At 42.3% G+C, this 20,740-nt stretch overlaps 1 protein-coding gene across 4 annotated transcripts in view; it reads right to left on the reverse strand.

Moving 5' to 3' along the window:
* The window catches only part of PDZD2 (PDZ domain containing 2), a 367,396-nt gene that overhangs the window by 284,809 nt on the left and 61,847 nt on the right, over positions 1 to 20,740 (reverse strand). The window contains exon 1 of one of the 4 annotated variants that reach the window (XM_027868867.1): positions 1,547 to 1,840. The exons of the other annotated variants lie outside the window; for them this stretch is intronic. The gene's annotated coding sequence lies outside the window, so the exon portion shown is untranslated. Of the gene's footprint in view, positions 1 to 1,546; positions 1,841 to 20,740 lie in introns of those variants that run through there. 4 annotated transcript variants of the gene reach the window in all.

Below are 20,740 nucleotides of genomic sequence, written 5' to 3' on the forward strand. Positions count from 1 at the left end.
GTGATTTTTCCATCACAAATAAATTGCAATGTAGCCTTGCACCTAGCAACAACCATAAAAAACAAGACAAGCTCACAGAGCTCCGGGCATAAAGGAAATCAGGAAATACTCCTAAAATAATAATAATAATAATAAAATATTCCTAAAATAACTCCTAAAATAAAATAAATAAAATATTCCTAAAATAATATAAATTTTACAACCTGAATCGCCCAAATTTGTTTGCTGTATACTTTCACCTTTCTGGCTGAATTTCCATTTCCTCTGTGTGCTTTTCTCTTTGTAGCTCATCTTCCTTTCACATTGAATTTACACTCTTTTGAAAGCTATAGTTAGCTCTTTCTCAAAGCTTTTTCCAGGTCCACCTTCCCACCTTCAAACACTAAGAGAAAGGTTTGGGGGCAAACTTTGACTACATTTGACTATTGGTAAGCTCTGGTAGACTCACAGGAACATCTTAAAGATGTTCTAGTCTAACACTCTTAAACTACAGATGAGGAAACTGAGGCCCAGGGAGTTTAAGTGACTTGACCAAGGCCCCACAGTGGTAAAGTCCAGACTCAAGCCAAACCCAGGGTTCCTCATGGCAGGTCCACTGCTCTCCTAAATTTTATTATTATTTGTAAATTTAGAAACATGTCTAATAATTAATTGACTGTCTACATGCTACTCCTCTGATTTCACTATGAAGTTTGAACAATGTCATGATTGAATTTCTATGGATATCATTCATTATCTACATGGTGGAATATTTTCTTTCAATATAGCTCTCAACATGAAATTTCATTCTTCTCTTTCTTTCCATTTCATTTGTTAGGAAAGTTGTTATTTCCTAAGCAGTGTTGCTTGGGGTGGGGGAGGATACATGGGCAATAGGATCTTGTATCCCCCTTTTAAGAGCACCAGAATTTCATATCTTAGATTTGTGAATGCTACAAGCAAACACTTAGTGATTCCGTGGTGGGGACACTGACTAAATGAACCGTTTAGTGGTGTGGGACAGAGATCTGTCCAAGAAGGAAATGGTAACCTCGAGTAGAATCATAAACAAAGTTCCTGCCCAAGACCTAATTCAGCTTTGTACTATTTCAGATATCTCAACCTACCCCCGCTGCAGGCAGGCAGGTAACCGAGAAAGGGAGGCCCCAGCTACTGAAAGCACGCGAGGGAGGACCGGTACCGGGCTTACCTGGGTCACCCCATGGTCCACCTTGCCATTACCTTCCTCAACTTAGACGCACACAACAGCTCTGAATCCATTTCATTGCAATAAGAAACCAACGCAAACCATCCGCAGAGACATATTCCCTAAGTCAAAAGTCAGAATTAAATAAAACAAGAATAAACTTTATCCACTTCAGTCTAAAAAAAGCAGTTGTTCTGAATTTCCCTGATGATGCAGAGACAGCGGCGGAATTCCACCCCCAGCCCTTTTTTTACGGATTTAATCACAGTCACTGTAAACCAACCTCCCAGAGGCTTCAGCAATATCAAGGACCCTGCTTTTAACTGGGAGGGCTTGGCATATTCCTAAATAGATTCCTACCTCCTGCTTTGAAGTCGCTTTCCAGTTTTCCCCGGTTATAAGCTGCGAGATCCTCCACCTTCCTGGGAATTTCTACCGGCAGCAGCTGGCCTCGCTGGTAATCCGCCGCAGGGCGGTTTAGCGATCCTGGGCGTCTGTTAATTAGTTTAATCACCTGCTGGCATCCTGGCTGCACTGGGGGAGAGGCAGTCCCGGTCGCTGAGGCCTGGGCTGCCTGGCTGTGGCTCTCTCTCCTACTGCCCTGGTGACAGTCCCCTGGAGCTCGGTCGCCTCCCGACAGCCCTATCGAAGCTTGGCTTTTGGCTACAGGGAGTTCCCAGAACCCTGGGCTCGGGGAGAATCCCCCACCTCCTCCTCCCCTGGCCCTCCCCTGGCTCCTCACAGCCCCCAGTTGAGGTTATGCAAAGACTGAGGTGTAATCCTAATGCGCCTCTCACACCCGCCCAGCTCCCCTGTCAAAACTCTACAGCGCTCCAGATTCCCCGCGCCCCAGGAAGCAGGGGGTAGAATCTCAGGCAGTTTTAGGTTTCGGATTCAGACACCTTTGTTTACATCAGCTGGTGGAGGCCGGAGTTGGCCGGGGGGGAGGGGGGAGCTGGAGACTGAAGGAGACCCCCCCCCCGGTTAGTAGGCAGGGGTATCCCTCACGTGGTCCAACCAGCCCCCACAAGCCCCACCTCCCTCCATCGATTTGTTTCAGAATCACTCAGTTGCACAATCACCCTAGGCACGGTTTTGCTCAGAAGAAACAACAATTGCACGCGGGGCAGAAAGCCTGGAAGTTTTCCAGAAATCTCAGCCCGATTTTACTACTGGGATAACCAAGCATACCGCAAGTGAGTTACAGTCTGCTGTGACTGCACAGCTCAAGTATTTCCTTTCTACCTTCTCTTGCAACATGCCCTCCCCTCCCCTTCTTCAGTTAAGTTCAATCAACAAGTTCTTCCCGGGAGAGCAGAACCGGCTTCTGCCATGCAGCCATCTCTCCAGCTGTGGAATGAGAAGGAAGCTGGACCCAGGCGGCTCAATTGTTTAGATCACACCCATTGAGGGCTTCCTGTCTTAAATTAATGGCAACACAAACAAGACAGGAAGAGAGTATTTGTTTTTTCATAAAAGGGGAGGAAAGGAATCGCACGTTTTATTTCATAAAATTATTCACCAACCCCACTTCAAACTCTAATTTGCGGTTTTTTTTCCTTTACTTTCAACTTTTTTTTTTTTTTTTTTTGCTGAAGAGCAAAAACGCTGCTCCCATGAACTCAAATAGTTGTAGATACTGTGCTCAAAACACATTTTCACATAATTTTTTGAAACAGATCCAAGCTGGGGTCCTCAAGGTGCTGTGACTGTGTCAGACTGCCCTGCCACGGAAAGGCCTAGCTTCAGGTAACCACAAAAAAACGCAGGTCAGTCCTTAGAAGGACCTTAAAGATCTCCTGGGGTTTCACAAACACATTTCTGCAGGTTCCCTCTGGAGTACTACCCCAGGCCTAACCAGCTTCCCAAGCATGTAGGTCAAGAGCTGGAAGGGATTTGAAAGATTATCTAGTCCAGTCTCATTTTACTTTTTAGGAAACTGAGGCCCAGAGAGATAGTAGTGACTTGCCCAAGATCATTGAGGTGGTAAATGAGAGAGGTAAGATTTTAATCCAGGTCCTGTGGCTCCAGATCCAGTACTGACTGCTCAACCATGGCCAATTAGCCTAAAAATAGGGCTCTTCTTCATTGGCATCCTGAAGCCTCAAAGAGCAAATTAGCTTTACAAGGATGGCAGACCTGGAAGGATTCAAGACATGTACGAAGAAGAGAAGCAAAAGAAAAAGGCTTCATTTCCCAGTGCCATCGCCAGCCAGGAGAAATAGAGTAACTGCAGAAGGGGAGGAGCCTCCCTCTCTGAGGGAGGGTAGGAGGGCCTGCCCCTTGGGACAACTGTCCCACAAACTCCAGGGGGAGTAATCCTCATCATCACCTGCCCTGGAATTAACTTGATTGCTATACTCAGGGTAGCCTAGTGGGCCTGGCACATAACAAGCATTACATAAAATGCTTATACCTCTTCCCTCTCCTCCCTCCCCACAACTCCCATCCCTATCTTGCAGGACCTGGGCCTATGGAAGAGTGGCAAGCACTCTTCTGGTGATAGTTGTGAAGAGAAACCAAAAATGAAATAAAACAAAACAAAACAAAAAACCTTCAAAGGGAAGGCCTTGGCCCACCATTGGCCTTTTACTTCTATGCCATAAGCCAAGCTGAGCAGAGATCTTAATGATAAAATCTTACATTACCATAATGCTTGAAAGTTCACAAAGCACTTTGCATAATTATCTCATTTGATCTTACCAACAGATCTGTAAGGTGGGTGCTATCATTACCCATTTTATGAATGGGGAAACTGAGCCTCAGAGAGGTGAACTGACTTGCTTGTTATTACATGACTAGTAAGTATTTCAGGCAAGATTCCAACTCTGAGTCCATCACTCTTATGTACTACGAAGCCTCTCTGGCCCAAATATAGAGTAAGAAAACAATTCTTTTACCAATATGCCTACAGGTCCCAGTTCAAAGCAAGCTTCCTAGCAGAATGGCAGTCACATCGAACCCCTGCCATGAAGAGACAGATCTTAAAGCAAATATTCAAAGTCTTTGTGCAGTAGCTAATTCCTGAAGAGACACAGAAATCAAATGTTTGTAAACTGAATGTTTTTTCTGCTAGCTTCCATTCTGACCTCATTTCTGTTTTCTCTTCCCTGTTGTCTGTGCCTCCTAAAACTTTGACTGGTAAGTCCCTCCCCTCTCTCTCTCTGTGGCTCAGGCTGTCTTTGATCTTGTGGTCCCCACAGTTTGAAATGAATCTTTACAACCTATGAGTATCTATGGCTCTGTCCCAATCCCAGGTCCTCAGATCAGATCTTTTGACATTGGGTTCTCTTCTTGAAAGCCTGGGGACATCAATTAATCAATTAACAAACATTTAATAAACACCTTCTATGCAATAATATTCCATTACATTCATAAACCACAGTACTTGTCCTTCTTTGTATAGTGAAATGTTTTTATTTGTTGATGATTACATCTACAAAAGAAAAAAAAATTAAGCACCTAATATGAAACAGCCACTGTGCTAAGTGGTAGAGTTTAGAAATGAAACAGTCCTGCCTGCAAGGAGTTTGCCTTCTATCTGGGGACATAATAATGGACATATGTACATATATAAACATATACAACATGTAATTTGGAGAAGAGGCATCATAGGCATCTGGGAAGTATCAGGGAAGGATTCATATAGGAAGTGGTACACCAGTGAACTGGTCCAACCATTCTGGAGAACAATTTGGAATTAAGCCCAAAAGGCTATAAAACTGTGCATACTCTTTAACCCAGCAATACTCCTAGGTCTATAGCCCAAAGAGAGGGAAGAAAAGGAAAAGGACCAATATATGCCAAATGTCTATAGCAGCTCTTTTTGTAGTGGCAAAGAATTGGAAATCAAAGGGATGCTCATCAATAGGGGAATAGCTGAATGTCCCATATAACTGTGATGGAGTATAATTGTGCAATAAGAAATGACAAGGGGGGTAGTTTCATAAAAACATAGCAAGACCTATATGAACTGATGCAAAGGGAAGTGAGAAGGACTGGGAGTTCATTGTGCATGCTACCAGCAATTGTTGTGATGATGATCAACTGTGAAAGACTTGGTTACTCTGATCAATGCACTACTCCAAGACAATTCTAAAAATTCATGATGAAAAAATGCTATCTACCTCCAGAAAGAGAACTGATGGACTCTGAGTGCAAAGTGAAATATAATTTTCTCACTTTCTTCATTTTTCTTGCTTTTTTAAAAATATGGCTAACACAGAAATGTGTTTTGCATGATATATATATATAATTGATATCATATTGCTTGACTTCTCAGTAGGGGGGGAGAGTGTGGGAGGGAGAGACAGAATTTGAAACTTAAAATTTAAAAAGAAAAGTGTCAAAAATAAATAGATACTATAGTTGTTTTTTTTTTAAAGGGAAAGAAAGTGGTACATCTCTCACCTAACTTTCAATTTCAACAAGACATTTGAATCCATATGACATTCTCATCAGCAAGCTAGAAAGATATGGTCTGGACAATATTTCCGTCAGAAGGGGCTCTACTCACAGCAGACTGCAGAAGTAATTAGTAGTTTAGTCAAAGGAGGGAAATGGATATTCTTAAAAATGATGCCAAGCAGGGGTTAATCCTGAGTCTAAGTGCATTTAACATATTGTTTCAATAACTTGGATAATGCAATTGAAAGTATTGTTATTCTCATCGAGAGTCTGTAAACGCCATCAATAAGAGTGAGTTGTTACAAGAAAAGAATGGAATCAAAGTGTTTGAACCAACCAAAGAAATGGTTTCACAGCAACAGGATGAAGTTCAGTGAGAGGGACTGCAGCTGCAGTTGCATACTTTGGAATGACAAGTAAACTACACAGACACAAGACAGATCTGGTGAGACCTACAGCAGAAAAAGACCTGGGTATCGTAGTAGACCATGAATTAACTACGGGTCAGTAAGCTATGCTGATAGTAAAAAGTCAACATGATGCTGGGGTGAATTAGCATTAGAGGGAAGATGACAGGAAAAGGAAGTCATCCCCCCACTGTACGGAACTTGGCAGTCATCAGACCCTTATTAAAATGTTATGTCCAGTTTAAGGCCCTATATCTTATGAGGGTTGTAGAGACACTGGAAAGGGTCCAAGGAAGAACCAAAATGATTAAAGAGAAGGAAGATAGAACCTATAAGAAAAGGTTAAAGGATTGGAGGTTGTTTAGTCTAGAGAAAAAGTGGTTTCAAGCAACTTAACAGGCTTCAAGTGCTTGAAAGGTTATTATAAGGAGGACACTGAGCAGATGTCTTTATTTCCATACAGTATAGAATAGGAAATAGACTAAAAAAAATGCAACAGGAGAGATTTCAATCAGATATAAAGAAGAACTTCCTTATAAGGTGATGTCGGAGAGTTGCTTAAGATCCAGAGTCTTAGTAAATAACACCGTGAAGTCTCTGCCTTAGGATTCCACCATCTCCATAGGTATTGGCTGTTTTTTGTTAGGGGGTTGTTTAGGACTGCAGCGAACTCCTTGAATTCTCTTCTATTATTCAGTCCAAATGAGATAAGATATGTAAAGTGCTTTACAAGTCTTAAAGCTCTATATAAATGATAGTTACTGTTATTCTGCTTAATGATTCCCATGAATCACAACCCGTGCTATGATGGGTCACAAGTTTGATTGACCATTGTATGTTTGTTATAAACACGTGCTTACTGTATATTTCATTAGATCCCTTCCTCTTATTTTATGTGGATAACCCAGGGTAATGAATATTTAAATCAAAGACACCTGAAGAGTAGAGAATATTTCATTTATTGATTTATGTGATCCTATGTACCTCATAGGACCTAAGTCCTAATACCAAGTACCTCACCAAGTACCTAATACATTGCCTTGCATGTGGCAGACATAGCATTAACATTTCAAAAGTGCCATGTGACAGCTACTGTGTTAGACTCTGTGGATACAAAGACAAAAACAAAATAATCCCTGCCCTCAAGGAGCTTATATTCTATGCAAAACATATGCCAAGTAAGTACAAAGAAATTTCAGTATTAGATGAAATTAAAGTGTATAATATATCTTAAAGTATCATAGGATCATAGATTTTGAGTCATAAGGGAGTAAAGGTCATCTAGTTCAGCTTCTTAACTGTGGGTCGCCACCCATGCTCAGAAATAAGTAAAACAGACATCAAATGGGTTGCAACAAAATAACAAACTGTACACAAAGAGGAAAATCTTTTAGACCAAACAGCTGAAGAATAGATATCTTCTCACTGGAGTCATTTACTGAATCTATAAACAGAGAGAGGTATAATTATACAAGTGTTTGCTAACAGATCCAAACCTTATGTAGTTATAAAAGGCTGGGCAGGAGGGATGGAGAGGAGGAGGGGTGGGAAGAGAGGAAGAGAGCGGAAATTCCCAGGAGAAGGTGACACAGCCACACCCAAGGCCAACAGAGCTACATAAATACAATAGACAGCAGTAGCACCTCACTAAGCACAAGGAGAAACCTCAGGACTTAGACACAGACCATAGATATAACCTTGAATAGTCCCCAGACTAAATAGTGAAAACTTCTTAACAGTATGGGCAGAATGTTGACCACTGGCATTTAAGCCTGAATCAAACACTGTACAACTTAGCAACCTCTCTTCCTCTAAGGTTCACTCTATCCAAACTTATCACCCATTTCATATCCTGGTGGCCATTATATACCAGCCCTAATGGTATTCACTCTCCTTTCTCAGTGAGTTCAATGGCTGGTTCGTAGTATCTCTGTCTCTGTGTGTGTGTGTGTGTGTGTGTGTGTGTGTGTGTGTCTGTCTGTCTGTCTGTCTGTCTCTCTCTCTCTCTCACTCTCTCTATCTCTCTCTCCACTTCATACTGGGGCACTTCAACATACATGTTGATGTTCCCTCCAGTATCCTCCAGTAGTAGATATGGTGCAGTAGATAGAGTTCCAGGCCTGGAGTCGAAGACTCATGTCCCTGAATTCAAATCTGACTTCAGACATTTACTAGCTGGGTGACCCTAGGTAAGTCATTTAACCCTGTTTGCCTCAGTTTTCTCATCTGTAAAATGAGTTGGAGAAGGCAATAGCAAACCACTCCAATATCTTTGCCAAGAAAACCCCAAATGGGGTCATGAAGAGTCAGACATGATTGAAACAACTAAACAAAAATAGCAAATACCCTAACTTCCCAGTTCCTCGATCTACTCAACTCCAATGCCTACTTTTCCCCTCCACCTCAGCCATACCCAACAATGGTCATACCCTTACTATATAGAAGTATTCCACTTCCATGTTCAACAATACCAAAATTCTGTTCTCTTAAAATAATCTTTTATCATTCCAACTCTCCTTATGCTTAAACCCATTCTTCATCCTCACCATGACCTCCAATCCCTCTGTCCCTTCAGTACTAGCCAAGGACATTACCCTTGCTTTGGTTATACTCTCTTCCTTTCCAATCCCAACCCCTTTGTGAAGGACCCTCTGCTCTTGAATCTCTTGTTCCTTTATTTTACTACCAATCATGTCTTTCCCTAACCCTGGATTACTCTCTACTCTCCACCTCCCTCATTGCTACTCACATGCTATTGAATGGAGCTAGAAGAAACTGAACAATTGTACTGGCTGGGTCCACTAGAAATTTATGTCATCGAATCACAACTAGACTGTCACTACAATGAGGTACTTCTTCTACTCCTCCCTAATCAATTCTCTATCCTCAATACTGCAGCTGTTCCAAACCTTTTCTTTTCTCAGACTTCTCATAGCATCCCTTCCTCCTCCCTCAACATCCTACCTTCCCAATGGAGGACCTTGCCCCATACTTTACTGAAAAAATTGTGGCCATTCTCCAGAACATCTTCTTCTCCTCATCTCACATCCCCCTGATATGACCTGATATGATCTTCTTTTACTCTAATCTTGGATGAGGTAGTGGCTTTTCACCTAGCCAAGACCAATCCATCTATGTGAATCCTTGATATTATTACCTCCTGTCTTTTCTGGCTTGCCCCCCCCCCCAATATCACCTCCCTCCCCCCATTTCTCCCTTTTCCTCTCCTTCTCCCTCTTTTTCTTTCTCTCTCATCTTCAGTCTCTCTTCATCTATTTTTTTTTCCTGATGCCTACAAACATACCCAAATCTCTCCCTTAAAAGACTTTCACTAGACCCTCCTCTCACTGCTATTATCCTAAATCTCTTCTTACTTTATCAGCTAAGCTTAGAAAAAAGCCACCTATACTCAGTGACTATATCATTCTCTTGCAACCTGGCTTACAATTTCATCATTCAACTGAAACTGCTCTCTCAGGTTACCAGTGATGTCATAGTTGCCAAATGGCCTTTTCTCAAGCCTCATACTTCTTGACATCTCTGCAGCACTTGGCACCGTTGATCACCTTCACTGCCTGGGTAGTCTCTCCTTTCTGGGCTTGGTGACATTCCTCTCTTGGTTCTCCTACCTGCCTAACTACTCCTTCACAGTCTCCTTTGCTAGATTTTCATCTATGTCATAACTGTGATTGTCCCCTAACGCTCTGACCTGGGCCCTCTTCTTCTTTCTCCCTCCACTTTCACTTGGTGATTTCATTAGCTCCCTTGAGGTTCAATTATCATCTCTATGCTGATGACTCCTGGATTTATATATCTAGCCCTAGTCTCTTGAGCTCCAGGCCTAGATCACCAATTGCTTATTACACATTTTGAACTGGATATCAAACTCAATATGTCTAAAATAGAACTCATTATTTTTCTCCCTGATGCTGTCCCTTTTTTTCTCTTTGGGGGCAATCAGGGTTAAGTGACTTGTCCAGGGCCACACAGATAGTAAGTTGCAGAGGCCAGATTGAAACTCAGGTCCTCCTGACTAGTGCTGTATCTTCTGTGCCACTTAGCTGCCTCAATCGCATCCCTTTTCTGAACTTCCCCATTATTATCAATTAAACCCCTATCCTTCCAGGAACACATGCTCTCAGCCACAGTGAAAACCTTGACTACTCAATCTTACTCACCACATATATCTTTGCAATTGCCAAATCTTGTTTCTGTTTCCACACCTCTTACACATTCCCTTCTCTCCTCTAATTCCACTCACATAACCATGGCCTTACTTCAGGCTTCCATAATCTCTTGCCCAGATGACTGCAATAGCTTCATAATTTGTCTCCTGGCCTCAAGTTTCTCCCCACTCCAATGTACCCTCCAGGTGCTAATTTGACTTTCCTAGAGCTTTGACAGGTTTGACCAAGTCATCCCCTTACTCAATAAACTCCAATGGTTCCTCATGACTTCCAGGATCAAATACAAATGCCTTCAGAATTAGAAGTGCTGAAATTCCAAGAGATGGTATGGGGCTGGAGGTTGAGGAGCTGTGTGGTCAGGTTGTTAAAAGAGGCATCCACATGAATGCTGAGAGTGAGGGCAAGCCAGAAAGTAATCAGTGAAGTCACTGTGAAAGTTAGGAGAATGGTCTGGAGGTAAGTGACAGTGATAAGGATGGAAAGAGAAGAATGTAAATGGATTGGATAGACTTAAAAAATTAAATGTCCCTGAGGGATGATGGCAGAAAAATGGTTTAGGAATGCCCAGGACTATAAATGATCACATCCATGAGGAGTGGTGGCTGGACTGAGGAGGGTTTGACTATCCTTGAGGCTGGAACATTTAAAGAGATTTAAAATATATTTGCTCTTCTCAGAGGCTGGGGACCAAGGCTGAGAAAAACTGCGTGAAATGCCAGACTTTGAGACATGTTGGTTTGTGGAACTTTTTTTCAACCTCTTTTTTTAAAAAATCTTAAGGAACAGCTCTCTGGGAAAAATGCAATATGAAATGTAGATCATATAAAAACAAAATATATCAATAAATAAATTTTAAAACAATATACTTGTTCAAGTAAAAGTGTTTTGAAGTCACTAAACCTCATACTGAGCAGCTAAATATCAGGAAAGAGGGTATGTGGGAAATTACAGAAAGACTCAGAAATAAAATACTGACAATGCCATTCTCTTTGGTAGTAATCGCATACTTTTATTTAGAGGCAGCTCAGTGGTTCAGTGGATAGAGTGCTAGACTTGGAGTCAGGAAAACCTGAATTCAAATCTGGCTTCACACACTTACTAGTTTTGTGACCCTGGGCAAGTCACTTAACTTCTATTTTCCTTAATCCATTGGAGAAGGAAATGGCAAACAACTTCAGTATCTTTGCCAAAAAAAACTCCCTGGAAAGTACTGGCAAAATATGGTCCACAGGGTCATGAAGAGATGGATGTGACTGAATGACTGAACAAGAAGTGACTTAAGTTTACAAAGCACTTTCCTTACAACAACCCTGTGAGGTACATGGCTCAAATATTATTAGTCCCATTTTACAGATGAGAGGACAGAGGTTCTCAAAGCTTAAGTGGCTTGCTCATAACTGCACATCTAGTAGGTATCTGAGATGGGATTCTAATCTAGGTCTCCTCACTCCAAGCCCTACACACCCACAGGCTGCCTCTTAGCAAACCTGGAAATAACCTGCTATCAACCAACAAGTAAGTGTGTGTTGAGTGGGCACACTGCTGCTAGGTTGTAGAAGAAACATGGGACCCAAGCACCTGCCCTGGAGTCAGGAGGACCTGAGTTCAAATCCGGCCTCAGACCAAACACTTGACACTTCCTAGTTGTGTGACCCTGGGCAAGTCACTTAACCCCAATTGCCTAAAAAAAAAGGGGGCAGAGGGAAGAAATGTGGGACCCAAGTGATTATGATAATGAACAGGCCAGAAGACGTTTATTAAATGATCTTTGCAATTTTGGAAGTGATGCATCCCACTCAGAATACAACTCTATCCCCTACCTGCCCTCTACCCACCATTTAACTCACCTGGGTTTCACCTGATGAGAATCAACTCCATTGAGAGCTGACAGAGTGAGGAATGTTCTATAAGAAACTTATCTTTGGAAGCAAAAAGTATTTCAGACCATTTATTTCACTATTTATCAGGTCCAACAACGTCAGTTGCAAAAGCAGCAAACCCCAAGGACAAGTCTGTGCATTCCTGAATATAGCATAAATCACATTAACACAAACCAGACCCAAAGGAAAAAAAAAAAGACAATTCATTCCATCTTTCATTAATCAGAATAGCCTGACTATAACATCTGCTTCCATTTCTACCTTCTTGTTGTCAAAATATGGGGTGGATTAGAAAGCTCACAACTGAACTGGTCATCTCTGTGGGCATGCAAAGAAGGAAAACTCCAAATGTAGAGAAAGATCATCCTTCGTTAGGTTAATTAGAGGCACTCACCTGGTGAGACTCAGCCAAAAATGTGTGGAAGTTGAGAAGGTGATCTAACCTCACTTTAGAATTAGATTCAGAAATGACTCCTCTGTCTTGGATTTTTAGCCACCAGACTGTTCACGCTTCTATACAGAGGTAGTGCCTCAACCAAAATTACCACACAAGTGAACACTATTGGCTACTTTGCTCCACCATTCTGATTCTTCATTTCCCTTTAGCTCAAACACAAAAGTTTGATGTGGGTTTTAAGACCATCTAAGTAATTCTACTTTGTTGCTTTCTCTCATTTTATCCTACTTCATATTCTTCACTGGGTCTATGGATAGACCTTCTTACAGATCATTGTTTCATAAGGTTCTTCTTCTCACTTCTGAGGTTGGCCTCAAATATGTGGAAGGATATTCCCATCTAATAACTCACATCCTTGCCATTATTTGTCTCTATATAAAACAATTTCTCCTCCTTCCCAGCAAATTGTCAAAGGTGACAAAAGAAGGAAACAATCAATGCTGGAGGGGTTGTGGAAAGACAGGTACAATAATAGACTCTTGCTAGCGCTTTGAACTGGTTCAGTCATTTTAGAAAGTAATTGTGTCTAAAAGGTAATGACTCTCTAGGTGACCAGAAAGCCAATACAGCCAGAGGCCACCAGGAAACTGGGAAGCATTGCTTGAGCCTGGCATCTCCCCATCCTCTGCCCCACTCCTGGGGCGGCCCCCCCACACCCACCCCCACCCTCCAGGCAATCAAGTTGTAGCTTTGTTGCTTTTTACAGACAAATCTAAGACTAACTCAAATTAGGGGAAAGAGGGTAGATCTGATTGTCGTTGTTCCTCTTTTATTTTCAAAGAGGACCAATGACACATGGGGTGATATCCTGACTTGCATGTGATTTGGATTTAAGTAAGGCAGATTTACACAGGCCTCACTCACACTCTCTTCTAGAGTCATCAAATCCAGTGGCAAGACAAAAGTCAGAACAATTGGCTATGCTCCAGACTGCAGTGGATGACCTTGGTGTCTTTGATGTCTGACCAAGCTGTAAGGGACCCACAGTGCCTGCAATAGCTACCTTTGTGGCTGCTGGAACAAATCGTTCTCCTCTACCCATTCTGCTGGGGGAAGTCTTCACATGCTTGAGGTAGGCACCCCCTAACTCATCAAAGGGTTGGAGGCCTGTTGGTTACCCTCATCCTGGTTTAGTCGTTCTGAAACAGTTTTATCAGGGTGTGGCCACTGCCTATGCTACAGTTTCTTGGAGCCACAGATGAGAGCTGGGGGACAGGTGAACATCAAGAGTGAACGAACAGGGGCAGCTAGGTGGCACAGTGGATAGAGCACTGTCCCTGGAGTCAGGAGGACCTGAGTTCAAATCTGGCTTCAGACACTTGACACTTACTAGCTGTGTTACCCTAGGCAAGTCACTTAACCCCAATTGCCTTGCAAAACAAAACAAACAAACAAAAAAGTGAATGAACACCCTTGAAAAGATCTCTGTAAGTCTTCACACTAAAGGGGTTACTCCTTCCTGAACACCCCATATATTGGTCCTATGTGGCAGGGGTGGAGGAGGTTTGAGTGTCAGGGAATGAAATGGGGAGATAGTGATGCTTTTTAAAAAGGAAGAAAACAAACAAAAGAACACTGATAAATCATTTAAAAATTAACAGAAGAGAAAAGAAGTTCAGAATGTGACATAGACAAGCCAAGTAATGTAGGAACTACTTGTGTTAAATCTGAAATCTAGAAAAAACCCCAAGAAGTATGTAGTAGAGAGTTACAGCTTTATATGCAGTCCTCTTTTTCAGGTGTGTGTGTGTGTGTGTGTGTGTGTGTGTGTGTGTGTGTGTGTGAAAAGTATGATCATGTGTGTTGAAGTCTATCGAATTCATAATAATAAAAAGGAATTTCTTTAAACATCTACTCAGCTTATACTCTAACTAAAGAACTAATGGCACATGTTGTTGTTTGTCCTTTGTTCTTGAAGAAGGTGATGCCATGACTTGTAAGTGAATTGCATTTGAGTGAGGGAGAGCTGTGCAGAGTCACCAGCCTCACTTTCTCCTCTGGAGCCATCCAGTGGCATGGTATAGATCAGGATGGCTGGAGGTGGCCCCTGGCACATGTGACAAAGATGGTGAGAGCCAGACAACTGGATTTTCCTTGCTGTGTGAGTCAGTTACCACCTTTGCCCCACCACCATGAGAACTACTCTTGCCCATTAGAGTTAGAAGCTTGCATGTGCTTCCCATCTGGCTTTCTCTCTCTCTTTTTTTAAAGACTGAGTCTCCCTGTCCCATCCAAGTTGGAAGCAGAATGGCTACTCATGGCCTGACCCCATTGCTGATCATGGAAGTTCTGACCTGCTTCATTTCCAGTTTGGGCTAGCTTACCCCATCTCAGGCAGCCTGCTGGTCACCCACTCCCCAGGGCTCAGCATACTACTGATAGACTTGATACAAACATGCAGTTAGCTTAGCATATGTCACCATGCCCAGCTCTCCTTCCCACTCTTACTGCTCAGTCTCCCCACCCCTACTCAGCATCACCCACCCCCAGCTAGACCGTCAGTGCCTGGCTACTGAACAGCATCTTCCTTTCCCCCTTCCAAGTGGAACAAGGTTGATTCTTTGACAAGCCCAGTGAATAGGTGGCCAGCCTCTGCTGCTCCATTGGTCTACCAATGGAGTATCTTTGCAAGGCCCTTTTTGGCAATGATATAGAAGGGAAGTGCTGGGGGAGAATCTTGTGGGCCTCTGTTTCCCAGAATACAAATGTTGCTTCTTACGTACAAATTTTAAAATTTACAAAAAGTCTGTAGCCTCCAATTGCCTCCTTTCAAGTATATCCAGCTCCATTATGAAGTGATCTGCATCCCTTGCTTCTCCCCTCTACTGTCCCTTCCGTAACATTAGCCAGAGCCTCCTTCCTTGTTCCAAGCATGGATATACTTATGTCAGCTCCCATTGGTGTCAGCTGTGCTCTGCTGCTGATGGTGATATAGTGTCCTCCTGTAGGCTGCTGAGAAGATGCCCTAAAGAAACTACCCCCACCATCTGCTTTGTTCTGCTATAGCTGGCCAACTGACTGTGTGTGTGTGTGTGTGTGTGTGTGTGTGTGTGTGTGTGCATATGCTTCATCTGTGCTGGACACATGTATTATTTTTTGTTCAGGATTTAAAAAATCTTCATTATCTTCAATTCCCCAATGACTTCCTCTACCAAGGTACAATGGGATTGGACAGGTCCCACACGCCATTGCTGTCCATGTGGATTCACTTACAAAGTCCCTGGCATCTCTCCCCAGGCAGAATCCCACTTAAGAGACAGATTTGTTAGCCATTCTCCTTGCGGCTCATCCATCTTCGGCTTTCACTAGCACCCCCTGGGTGCAGAGGCCTTTACTTCTGATGTAGCCAACTCAACAAGACAGTTGCTCTCAGACAACAGACTGTTTTGAAAAATGTGCAAGCTAAAAATCTACTCAAAGCTTCTGACAAAGGCTGGCTGTGGGCTACTTTGGAGAGCACAAGGTTTCCTGACCAGCTACACTTTGCACTTACTTAAATAGTGCTATGTAATTTGAATTTTTTTTTTTTACTTAGATCTATTCAACTGAAATGCAGAGGTGCTCTCAGACTGTGGTAGAGTTGCTTTAAATCACCCCTGAAGAAATATGTTGTAATTTTTTTAAAAATTCCAAATTACTGAATGCTTAAAGCCTAGCAGTGGATAGAAGTGAAGGAAATGCCAGAGTTGGCTTTTAAATAGACCATTCATTCAATAAGCATTTGCTAAATGCCTTCTATGTGCCAAGTACTGTGCTGGCGTTACAAACACAAAAATTTTTTAAAAGACCCTCCCCTCGGGGTAACTAGGTAGCACACTGAAGGAGCTCTGGGCCTAGAGTCAAGAGGACCTAGGTTCAAATCTGACCTCAGATGCTTAGTAGCTGTGTGACCCTGGGCAAGTCAGTTTAACCCTTATTGCCTCCCCCCCCCAAAAAAATAAAAGACCCTCCCCCTCAAGAAGGGTATACTCTATTGAGAGGTACTTAGAAAATCAAATGCCAGAGTAATGTGGAAATATGTTTTACATGACTTCAAATATATAATTGACATCATCTTCCTTGCCTTCTCAAGAGGCAGGGGAGGGGTTGGAAGGAGGGAGAGAATTCAGAATTTAAAATTTTTTTAAAAAAATGAATGTTAAAAATGTTTTACATGTAACTGGGAAATATTTAATGAAATATATAAAAATGTATTTTTAATAAAGAAAATTAAATGTCAAATATATACAAAGTAATTCTGGAAAGAAGGCACAAACAACTGAGGAGATTAGCATGGGCTTCCTGCAGGAGGTGGCCCTTGAACTAAGCTTTGAAGAAAGCCAGAGATTCTAAGAGTTTCAGGTGAGGAGGGGGCTTCTTCTTAGCACAGGGCATGGTGGCAAGAGAGAGAATGTCATACCCAGGGAATAACAAAGAGCAGGCTTGTTTGTTTGAAATGTCAAGTGTATGAAAGACAGTGATATACAATAAGTTTAGAAGATTCCTAATAGAAAACCAAAATGTTTAAGTATATTGTGTCCCCTAAAATACGATGATGTACACAACAGTGGCATCTTAAGGGTTCTATTTTATGAAAATATAATCCCTGAGATGTAAGTGCAGCTGTCCTGTGAAGAAAGCTTATGACAGACATAGGGAGAGAAGAGATGCTTTGGGGTAACCTCTCCTATAGGGCAGCTCTGGTTAAATAGCATGAGAAGTTGAGTCCTCTTCGTTATGAGTAAGGTCTGTCTCCCACAGTAGGCCATGACTCTAGGCTTTGGCCAATCCCACTGGTCTCCAGTGACACTCAGGGCATTTGTAAAATTCTTTCTACTCAATCTTCTCTAGGATTCAATAAAATAGATAGGAACTAAAGAACAAAATCATTCTCTCTGGCCTGGGGAAGTCTAGCTAAACTCAAGGTCCATACCAAACAAGCTGGTCTTGAGAATGCCTTCCCACTTCCCTTTCACTAATCATGTCTCCCAGTTCAGTGTCCTTATGATGCACCCTGGCTACAAAGGGTCTCTTAAGGCAGTGCCCCACCCTAAGCTAGGCCGCAAGAAGAAAAGACCTGAAGGGGGAGAGGGAGAAATAGAGGGAAGAGAGCTATAGTCAAATTTAGGAAAGGGTTTGTCAAGTAGAAGAGATATTTGACTTGTTCTATTTGTCTGAAAACAGAACTAAGACCAAAGAGTAGAAATTACACAGATTTCTGCTTGATGTAACAGTTTGCGCTGTCCAACAATAGAATGAGCTGCCTCAGAAGACAAAGTTCTTCCCCTGAGGTCTTGCATTGCAGGTTGGATGGCCACTTGGGGATGTTGTGGTGGGAACCCTGTTCCAGTATAGATCATTTGCTTCTAAGCTTCTGTGATTCCTCTGACAGCATTCACTGCTCTGGACCTTTCAGAGTATTAGTTGTCTGGTCTCAACTCCCAGCAACGAGATGCCCCTCCCAGGATATGCTCATCACCTCTAATTTCATCACCATGCTGCTAACTCAAGCCTTAACTGATACCATCTCCCTCAGCTTCCTCTCCAAGCTGATTAGGGGGCTAGACAGCTGAAGAACCAAACTCTTCCCAATGTCTTCCTTGATGGAGGGTGAAATTAGACTCACTCCACTCTGTATCTGCTGCATTGCCTGGTTGCAACTCCATAGATACCGCCTGGTCTCTCCACCACCTCCCCCCCAACTTTCCTGCCTCCTTTTGTGGGTTGTATTCTGCCATTAGATTATAAGCTCCTTAAGGGCAGGAACTATCTTTCCTTTTATTAATTGTATACCCTAGGCTGGCACTTAACACAGTGTCTGGCACATAGCTGTCATTGTTCAGTTGTTCAGTCATGTCCAACTCTTTGTGACCCCATTTAGAATTTTTTTTTTTGGCAAAGATACTGGAGTGGTTTGCCATATTTGTTTCCAGCTCATCTTACAGATGAGGAAACTAAGGCAAACAGGGTTAAGTGACTTATCCAGGGTCACCTAGCTAGTAAGTATCTGAGGCCAGATTTGGACTCAGGAAGGCAAGTCTTCCTGACTCTAAGCCTAGAGCTCCATGCACCATGGCGCCACCAGCTGCCCTCATCCATCACCCCCCCACCCTACCATGAATATGACATTTATGAATCTATTTTTACTATGAAAAAAAAGTTATGCTGACACCATAAATGCCCATGGAAATGCTAATTTGTGACTGCCATTGAAAGACTGAGAAAGAAAACATAAAGGAGGACAGCTAAGTGTGTGTGAGAAGTGTTTACAAAGGAAGAGAAGACTAGGAAAGGAGATATGGGAGAAAGCATCAGTGAGTGTTCCCAAGAAAGCCTTGGATTAACCAAGGCAGGAGATGAGGACCAAATGGGAAGCTGACATAGGCTGTATGCCTTGTAAAGTCACCAGTTGGGAGAGATTTCTGGATGCATAAGCAGGATGACGAGGGGAGCCCCTAAATAATTTAATGAGTTTCCCCTAATCAACCTGATGAGACTTACTATAAGCACCTGAAGGGCAGCCCCCATAGAGCCTGATTTACACATTGATACCTATTCCATTGGGCTTCAGAGGCCTAAGGGGCCAGGCATGGTTGACAGTCTGAGGACTCTTGTCTCTCTATGGTCTATAAGGATGAATTGTAAAAGAAATCATTCCTTTTTAATTTTTTCTTTTACTGGGTTTTTTTTTCTCCTTTTCTTGGGCTTCCAGACCAGAATGAAGATAATATATGAGGGAGATATAACCCTATCCCACCCAGACCAGAAAATGGCGACTTGCAAGAGAACCATCGTGAGTGTCCTGAAAAGCCTAAGAAGGGAGTTACTGAACCTCCAATTCCTGAGTACATTCTCTTGTTTGTTTCTTTTCTGATCAAGGGAAGAAGGAGGAAGGGAGAAATCACCTCTCCTTCCCACCCTTGCTACCCTCTTATCTAGAAGACAGATCCTTTAGCCCAGACATTTCTGGAAAACCTTGGGAAAGACTCCCACTGACAGCAAAGAGTTTCTCCCAGTATTAGGGAATAATAAAGAAAACATTCCTGTCCTTGGCTTCAGGAGAAGGTCGGAGAACCATTCAGAGAGTGCCGTGGATCCTCATGGAGAGGCTTGAGAGACTGGGGTATTTTTTAATCTGAATACATAAGCAGGATGAAACAGAAGACAAGAGAGAGATCATGCTAACTTCTTAAACTAGACAAATCTGGACTCTGCAGTTATGTTGCATGTCTGCGAGTTACACACCTACATATAATTGGGATCTCAAAGGCTATAGATCATTTCATATAAAAAATTCCTTATGTTGTAATAAAGCAGTAGGGTCACCCAGCTCCCCAATGCCAGGATTCTTTGTAAGCTATTCTGGCTGCATGGACTTTGGCTGGGTCTGATATAAACAATTGATATAAATAAATCAGATGCACATGTGCATACCAGACATTGCCTCTCCAACACCTGTCACTCCCAAGCAGACTTATCGGTCTGGAAGATTGTAATGTTACTTTTTGCTCATTTTTCATGAATATTTTTATGACAAGCCTTTTCCTTTCAGTTCAGTTAAAGGGTCTGATTCACCTTTCAATATCATGCACATAAAAAAAGTGATCCTTTTCCAGTATTATACTTTCTAGAGAGACAGCTTGATGCAGTGGACTTAGAGTCAGAAGTCTTAGGTGTGAGTCCCAGAAATGTACTAACAGGGTGACCCTGGGCAAGTCACTTCACTACTCTTAAACCTGATTTCCTCACTTGGGAAAAGAGAAGAGTAACAGTTGCTCTGCCTACCTTACAAATATCACACCATTGCTATCAAGTAGTCACCTTTTCTGTATTATTAAATATTTCAAGTTTGTTTTTTTTTAAAGAAATACCATTTTGTCTCTGGATAAAAATGCCCTAAGCATGGATAGACAGTTCTCTGTTTCTGTGACATTTGACTTCTGAGCTGAAAGCAGATGCTGCCAGTATTTGGGTTATAAGTGTGATTTTTGAATATTAGGAACTCATTTTGTAACCAAGAGTACTTGACAGGAAATAGTGGGCAGCCTGCATGTACTTGACTTGAAACCCTCATATTAAGTATGGGTCTAAAATATCCAAAAACAAAACTGGAACTCCTGGGCTAGCTAGAAAAAAAAAACACCCTTAAAGGCTATTTCTTGAAGCACACCCCAGAAAGAAGAAAAGATGGAAGAGAAGGAAAGAAATCATTTGGCCAGGGGACTTTAGCTAACACA

This window comes from Vombatus ursinus, unplaced genomic scaffold, assembly GCF_900497805.2.
Source record: "Vombatus ursinus unplaced genomic scaffold, bare-nosed wombat genome assembly UNPS02014791.1, whole genome shotgun sequence".
Taxonomy (NCBI): domain Eukaryota; kingdom Metazoa; phylum Chordata; class Mammalia; order Diprotodontia; family Vombatidae; genus Vombatus; species Vombatus ursinus.